This window comes from Triplophysa rosa, unplaced genomic scaffold (genome assembly GCF_024868665.1).
Source record: "Triplophysa rosa unplaced genomic scaffold, Trosa_1v2 scaffold243_ERROPOS27880, whole genome shotgun sequence".
Lineage (NCBI taxonomy): Eukaryota > Metazoa > Chordata > Actinopteri > Cypriniformes > Nemacheilidae > Triplophysa > Triplophysa rosa.
In genome coordinates this window covers 19037-27880 of record NW_026634259.1, presented here as the reverse complement: position 1 = coordinate 27880, position 8844 = coordinate 19037, and positions in this window count along the sequence as shown.

Below are 8844 nucleotides of genomic sequence, written 5' to 3'. Positions count from 1 at the left end.
GCATGAATTGACACTGGGCAGCATGGTAAGCGTCTGTCTACAGCCTTTGCTGTAAACTGAAACTGGGCAGAATACTGGGCTGTAGGTCACCTGGCTTGACGTAAACTGACGCCGGGCAGAATAGTGGGTCAGTGGTCGGTGGGGGCAGCGTCTTACAGCCACTGCAGGCCGGGGTCCATTGTGGCACATAATGACATAGTCATCAGTTAGGGGGCAGAGTAGTCGGTGAGTGGGCCGGGGGGCGGTGCTTTCCAGCCCCTGGGGGCTGGGGGTCTCTTTGGGCTAAGTGTGACCAAAAAGGGGTTAGCGGGCACAATAAAGGGTCGGCGGGCAGGTTAGGCGTGGCCAGTTGCCCCGCGTTACACTGCCTCTCATGGGCGGAGTTTGACATAATAGTTAGTCAGGGGGCAATATAGTGGGTCTGCGTGGCGGGGGGGCGTGGCAAGTGGCCCCACGTGACAATTGCCTCTCATGGGCGGAGTTTGACAAAATAGTTAGTTAGGGGGCAAAATAGTGGGTCTGCGGGCCGGGGGGGCGTGGCCACAGGCCCCACGTGACCCCTGCCTCTCCTGGACGGAGTTTGACAAAATAGTAAGTAAGGGGGAAAAATAGTGGGTCTGCCGGCCGGGGGGGTGTGGCCACAGGCCCCACGTGACCCCTGCCTCTCCTGGGCAGAGTTTGACAAAATAGTTAGTAAGGGGGAAAAATAGTGGGTCTGCGGGCCGGGGGGGCGTGGCCAGTGGCCCCACGTGAGCCTGCCTCTCATGGGCGGAGTTTGACAAAATAGTTAGTTAGGGGGCAAAATAGTTGGTCTGCGAGCCTTTGGGGGGGTCTTTGGCTTGCGTTGCGTAATTGGGGACCGGGTCGCCCGTGCGGGCTCCGGCAATCTATATAGCTGGTGTCGGGCCCATTGGCGTAAACCTGCGGCGGTCTGTGAGGTGTCCCCCTAATGGAATCTGGTTGAACTGCAGTGCAGGGCATTATATCGGGTGAAGCGAAAAAGCGCGACCCACGCGACTCGCCGAAGTGCCAGCTGCCCGACGCGTCTCCGCCTGACTCGGAGGCTCCCATGGGATGCGTGGACGTCGTCGTCCCACCCCCCAAAAATATCCAGGGTCCGGCGCGCAGTGACCTGCAATCTGCGTCCGGACGCCCTTTAATAAATTGAACGTGACTACGTGGTGCTCTAACGGCATGTTCTGGAGTTCCGCGCCCCTCAGACCTCGCTGACCTCTCACTTTGCCCAAAAAGACACGATCGGCCTACATATAGGTTGCGAATGTACGCTCTAGAATACAGGGGTCAAAGGGTCACAGGGTCTTAATACTCGGTACGGTATACCGTGGGGGTCTCCCAAGCCGGGATATTGAGTACCGTGGTTCTCGGTCACCTCGAAGTATCTTATTCTTGAAAAAAGATTGAACATAAATTTTGTTCAGTTTGCTCATTCAAGAGGGTCTTTCAGGCTATGAAATGAAGAAGCCTGCATGAGAGACTTTTGCAAACAGCACTATAAATCGTTTCCCACGGTTCTAGAGAGCCACCCTCACGGTATGTTAAACAAGGGCCTACAGACTACTAGAATCTAAAGTTTTGGGCCCCTCGAGCTCCCGGGGTCTGAACGGGAGCCGCCGACACTCTTAACTTATCCCATTCGTTTTCATAAGCTCTTGATGGACAATTAGGGTTGGGGTACAGTATGGTCTGATCGACCCGCAATTCACATATATGCCTCATCACGGGCCCCTGGGTCGTGTTCTAAAGTTCCGCTATAGTGGGTCTGCGGGGCGGGGGGGGGCATGGCAAGTGGCCCCACGTGACAACTGCCTCTCATGGGCAGAGTTTGACAAAATAGTGAGTTAGGGGGAAAAATAGTGGGTCTGCGAGCCTTGGGGGGGGGTCTTTGGCTTGCGTTGCGTAATTGGGGACCGGGTCGCCCGTGCGGGCTCCGGCAATCTATATAGCTGGTGTCGGGCCCATTGGCGTAAACCTGCGGCGGTCTGTGATGTGAAGCGAAAACAATCTGCGTCCGGACGCCCTTTAATAAATTGAACGTGACTATGTGGTGCCCTAACGGCATGGAAGGCCGGCTGGACAGGGCTTGACGCCGGCTGGAAGGCCGGCTGGGGCGCCGGACTGGACATCGGACTGGACATCAGACTGGACGCCGGACTGGACGCCGGCTGGATCACCGGACTGGATACCGGCTGCACCGGACTGGACACAGGGCTGGACACAAGACTGGACACAGGGCTGGACACAAGACTGGACACCGGACTGGACGCCGAGAAGTCCGCGCTGCCCGCCGCTGCCTCTTTCTCTTCAGCCGAGCCACCCGCCTGGAGGTCGGCTGAAGGAAAGAGGCAAAGGGTGCGGCTGGCTCAGGCTGGGACTCCTCAGACGTAGAGCCCCAAGACTCACGTCTCCCCCGCTTCCTGCCGAGGCTAGCTGGCGGCGGAGAGGACGGTGTGGCGACGCCCACAACTCCGATCCGCAAGGGACCGTCCTCGGGGATAGCCGCCAGCCCCGTGAGATGCTCCGCCATGGACACTACCCTGGGCTCCTCACGATTCATCGCGAGTTCGACCTGGTCCGCGAAGCCCAGGTGTCTCAACCGGCTCATCTCAGCTGGCTCGAAGGGTTCATCGAGGCAGCTGTTGAAGATTACCTTCAACTCTGCCTCGGTGAACCCCGAGTAGCGCGCGGTGGACAGGAAGTCCATGGCTAAGTCCTTCACAGGGGTCCCCCTCTGGCGGAAGCCGAACAGGACGTGAGCCTGGCGGCTCCTGTACGCCTCGTCCGGCTCCATGCCTGCTGGGTTTCGGTGGTGGCTCGTGTATTCTGTCAGGGAATACGGCGTGGAAGAACCCAAGCGCAGGCAAAGCAGTGAAGGGGTTAACACAACAAGGCTTATTTTATTAAATAAACAAAAGACAAAACAAAAACCCACGAGGGGGTAAAACACAACGACAGGGGAATACAATAATGCAAACTAAACATGAACACTCACGAAATAAACTAAACTAAGACAACACTAGACAAGGAAAAACTGACTAAACTTACTGATTAAATGATACAGGCAGGAACACGAAGAACTCATTCACAGAACAGACGTAGTACAATCACCATAAACACGCAATACACGAACGAGCACAGGAAAAAGAAACAAGAGGGTATATATAGGCAGAGACAAACGAGCGATAATTACACAGGGCAGGTGTGGGACATTAGCCACTCAGGGAAGTTAACAAGGAAACGAGAGGAGCGGGCCAATGACAAGACACTGGAGAGAACGTATATTGTGGTCAAAAGGACAATAATATGTTTCTCTCCACACATAACCAAAGGCTTTGTCATGGCTCTGCTACAGGACCAAGAAAAACATGACTAAATGAAGCAGAGCCATGACACATACATAATACATGCTTCATATATAATACATGCTTCATATAATACATGCTTCATATGAAGAGCTCTTTTCCAAAACGCTATAAATCCATTTTAATAGTTTTCATGAAAATGACATTTTTTACCTAGACCCACACATTTAGTTAATATTCCATTTATCCTGTTAAAATGGTCTGTTGGCTCAGTCTGAACATGTTAAACATTGATTGTTAAATGAAACAACAATATTGTCGATTATAAATTCAAAGTTTATTTTTATTTTTTCAAAACGCTACAAATCCATCCTTTTTTTCAAAAAAATGTTGGTTTATGTCTTTTTAAAAACAAACAAACAAGAGAACATGCAACATATTACATCAGGGACTCATACTATAAATTAATATAAAATCAATTAAATGCAAATGCATGAAATAAATAACAGCCAAATAGAATAAACAGTAACAAACTAAATAGTAAAATAAATATTTTCAATTTCATCTTTCAATATTGTCCACCACATAAAACAAATCATTTAAAAATAACACGCATACAAATACCACTAATTAAATAAAAAATATTTTCAGACGCTGCCTTTTCACTCGCGTTATGTCCAGGAGATGAAGTATGGCCCTGTCCTGGTCAACCTTGTTTGGTCTTTCATAAAACTTGTGACAGCTTCTCGGCCTGCCAGAAACCGGTCGCACCAGCCTTGTGTTGACATCCCACAGTGGGTATTAACGCGCCACCGAGTGACGAACCTTTTTTTTGTTGTTTTTTTGTGATTTTCTTTGTCCAGTCGGCGTTTTCTACCCCCAGGTGTAGGTCTCACTGGCTCATCCAGGCCATCAATATGTTATTAGAGTTTAAAGCACTCATTTTGAAGACTGAGCACAAACAAACGCTTCAAAGCGTCGCCATGTTGGATTGCATCGAACGAATTCTGATTGGTCGAGAGGACATATCGCATTTAGGCTAAAAACAGGTTTGGCGCTTATAGCGGTTTGGAAAGGAACTGCATCTTGCAGTACATTTTAAACAAGGAAATATAGCGATTTGGCATGAAACATTGATGGAGCACTGAATAGGTTCAGTACACAGCAAAACGGCATGACGAACTCATTTTTTTTTTTTTTGGCGTTTATCGCGTTTTGGAAAAGAGCTCTTCATATATAATACATGCTTCATATATGTGACCCTGGATCACAAAACCAGTCTTAAGTAGCATGGGAACATTTTTAGTAAAAGACAAAAATACATTGTGCGGGTCAAAATTATCGATTTTTCTTTTATGCCAAAAATCATTAGGATATTAAGTAAAGATCATGTTCCATGAAGATATTTTGTAAAATTCCTACCTTAAATATATAAAAACTTCATTTTTGTGAGTGGGTGGTCTGTCACAGTGCCCCTGATTAACAACTTCAAAGGCAATTTTCTCTATATTTTGATTTTTTTGCACTTTTTTTGCGCTCTCAGATTCCTGAGTTTTAAACGGTTGTATCTCAGCCAGATATTGTCCTGTTCTAACAACTCATATATCTATAGAAATTTTATTTATTCATCTTTCAGATTATGTAAAAATCTCAATTTCGAAATAATTGACCCATAAGACTGGTTTTGTTGTCCAGGGTCACATATAATACATGCTTCATATATAATACATGCTTCATATATAATACATGCTTCATGTAATACAAGCTTCATGTAATACATGCTTCATATAATAGATGTAAACAGGTGCCAGGTTAATCAGAGGTTTTGTCGTAACCAGCGCGATGAGCAACAGCCGTTTCTGTTTTAAAAACCGTTATTATTTCTGCAACAGCGCGGATGACATCTACGCCCACTCAATGATATCATTTGATGTAAGTTCTGCACCTCATGAATATTAATCATCAAACATGAATGAGGAATATAAATTTAGAATCTGAAATTATAGCATAGCATACGCTGAGGCATCACTGAATTCATGAGAATAGGATGCATCTTCATATTTGCACTCTTTTGCTGCAGCACGAGAGGGTGCGCAAACAGAGAAAACCTTTACTGACTGGCTGTGTTTTGTGATTGATTGTCACCTCGTCCTTTTTTTCACGTTCAGTGTGGACAGACAAACTGCTCGTCATGTTTTTTTATTGTGTCACGTTTGGTTAGGATGCCGTGTAAGAGTTCTGAAAGCACATGTCCATATCCACAGCACATATCCACAAACACAAGCGTAATACCTGCTGCTCCTGGTGACATATTGACGTCTTGTGAAGTGAATTGATCGTTATTTGCAATAACCTGAATGTCATTTATAAAATTATGAGCAGTTATCTACAGCTTCTGCTGTGCTTTTTAACTCTTATGCTGCGTTCACTCCAAATGTAAATGAGCGATTTGAATAATTTACATTCAAAGTCATTGCAAAGATGCGAAAAGACGTGAACTCAACAAGTTTCATCATGGAGCTAAATTGAATACTTTTTAAGACCTTTTTTCAAGACTCTCTCTCTCTACGTCGTGGATGCGTCTGCTAAAGATCGGTTCATCTTCTGAAGATCTGCTTTTAACATTGATAATTAATGTGTTTTCCATACCTCTAAAAGAGCTCTGAAAGAGCTCTTCCAACATTCGACATTTTTGTATGCGCGCGCATCCATCGCAAATAAAACACACCTGAACAAGCGTGATCAAGGACTTAATGCAGCACTGCGCAGATTGATTGTGTTAAGTGACACCAGAGCGATTCAAGTCCAGACCGCTCCGTATGCTTTACAATCCAATCGCTCTCGCGATACTTTATTGTCATATGCCGATTAATCTGCACTGTGCCGCATAAAGACATTGATCACGCCTCTTCAGGTGTGTTTTATTTGGGTCGGGGCTAAACTTGGCAGGAAACTGAATCTCGTGAGCCAGATTTGAGTAACACTGTGTTAGTGGAGTTTAGTAGTATACATTGTTTTCTGTTTAGTTTCTATTTACCCACTATTGTATTGATGTGTTGTTTTTTAGGGAGGAATTCATTCCTCAACAGAGCTCACTGGATGGAAATGAATTTTCCATGTCTAACGCCAGCTTCATACTGGATGTGTGATCAGAGTGTACATGTCACATGAGCAGCGTGGAGGGAGAGCGGTTGCAAACCCATTGTCCTTTCACACTGGCAGCGTTTGCTGTGCATGCCGCACTGTCTGTGTACCAGTGTAGGTGAGGGTAACATTTAAGATGATATAAATCCTTTAAATGTTAATGTTGTTTGGCCAGCAACCTTCTGAAAGTGTAACACGTGTAGACTCTAAACGATTGCTCCTTCTGCTTCAGCGCTGCTCCTGCGACACAAGCATGACCTGCTCACAGTATGTTGCCAGATGTCCCCATGTGTGTACGGCGATGTCATCAACAACTAGTTGTTCAGTTTGGTTCCATACACTGATATTTTTCTTCTGGTGGTTGTCACAGAAAATGTTGCATTGTTACAGCTATGTGAATACTCTTCTGACAGTTTGTGACTTGATTTGTAACGGGTATGAATTGTTAGATTTTTATTGCAGGTCTTTTGTTTTTCTGTGAGACCCAGTTGAAGACATCAAGAGCTCAGATGTTGGCCTACAGTACACCACAGTGACTTCACTGCTGTTCCCTAAATCACTGACTACTACCATGTTATTAAGTAAAAATAAGCACCTGTGACAGTTTGTGGAGTTTGTAGTTGTAACGGGGGTATAAAGTGATGCCTTTTATTCAGGTGTGCAGCATTATTAAGCAGGTTATCTTTAACAGGAAGACAGATGGGTTGAGAGTGACTCCAGAGGGACCAGCACCACTTNTCAAATTAAAAGAAATAAACATTTGAAATATATCAGTCTGTGTGTAATGAATGAATATAATATACAAGTTTCACTTTTTGAATGTAATTAGTGAAATAAATCAACTTTTTGATGATATTCTAATTATATGACCAGCACCTGTACTAGACATACACAGTTGGTACAAAATGACCAGTTTTATTCTTGATTAAATCTGTGTGTATTTGAGAGTAAATATATATTAGTCTTACTTAGAAGGTTTGTATGCTCTAAATATGTATTTGTAAATGTATATTTTGTATAAATAATAATAAGCAATGTAACAGAATGTGATGTTTAATAAATTATTACGTACACAAGCTTATGTATCTATTAGTTTTAAGTATTTTGATATGTTAACTTTTAATGTTTTAATGTTTATTATGTTAATTGTTAAGTAATTTCACCGACCTGAAATCAACATTGATTCAATGGTGTGTAAGCAAACAAATTGCGTTGATTTCGTGTTGAATATGAGTTGATCTCTAATGTGGTTTTTCTCGAGCTGAAATCAACATCGAATCAATGTTAGATGAGTGAACCAATTGCATTCAGCTATGTGTAGATATTGATAATTAGCTATTATTAATCAATATACTTGTTTTAAGTCTATAATTAGAACGGCAGCTTTAGCAATTATCTAAACTTTCCAAATAAATATCTATAAATCATCAACCAGATGTCCCACAGATGTAAGACTCTAACATAACATCTGCTATATATCAGGTGTATGTCTGTCGAACGTCCGATACGGATGTCTATACGATGTAATTCATGAGCAAACGCTCCCGCGACGTTTTCCAGATGGAATAGGCATCTAGACAATGACCTCTCACAGACATTTCCGAGACGTACCTGTGCTATCTGGGACATGTGCCAAAAAACTACAAAATCACAACAAGCTGTGTCCGGTGTGCCGAGAGCCGATCCAGTCAGTTGTATTAATGTTTGTGAGCTGAGTCTTAGGCATGGACAGTAGAGATTTCACCTGTCTGACCTAAAAGATAGTTTGCGGTGTATGCCAAACTCTTTTTTTCCATTGGAAAATAATAAAAAAAACTTTTGATCCCTGGTCCATTTGTCAGCTCTACAGGTTATAGAAAATATTTCCTGACACATGCATACCTGTCTTCCAACTGAACAGAAGACTTCATGTTTAGTGTTGTGTGTGGCTGTGTGAGAGTGTTTTGTGTGGGTGGGTGTGTGGGTTAGGTTAGGGTTAGGTTGGGGGAACGAAATACTCCTTGGTTTAGGTTTAGGCATGGGCCGACGCACGTTTTTTGAAAGTTTCGCAGGACCCCTAACTACCGTTGCTTTCACTGTTATTCAGAATCAGAATCAGAAGAGCTTTATTGCCAAGTGTGCTCGCACACACAAGGAATTTTCTTTGGTGTTGGAAGCTTCTAGTACAGACATTCAACACAATGACAATACAATATAATACGATTTACAGTCTAAAAGATTCTAAATTGTGCATATATAAAATAAAGACTATTTTACAGAAAATGGGGGATAATAACATATAAGAGACATTGTACAGGGTAGTATATAGTAGAATAAACATATTAACAGATTGTATGTACACTTGTGCAAATGGATAATTTAGTAAGTAGAGGTAGTGCTA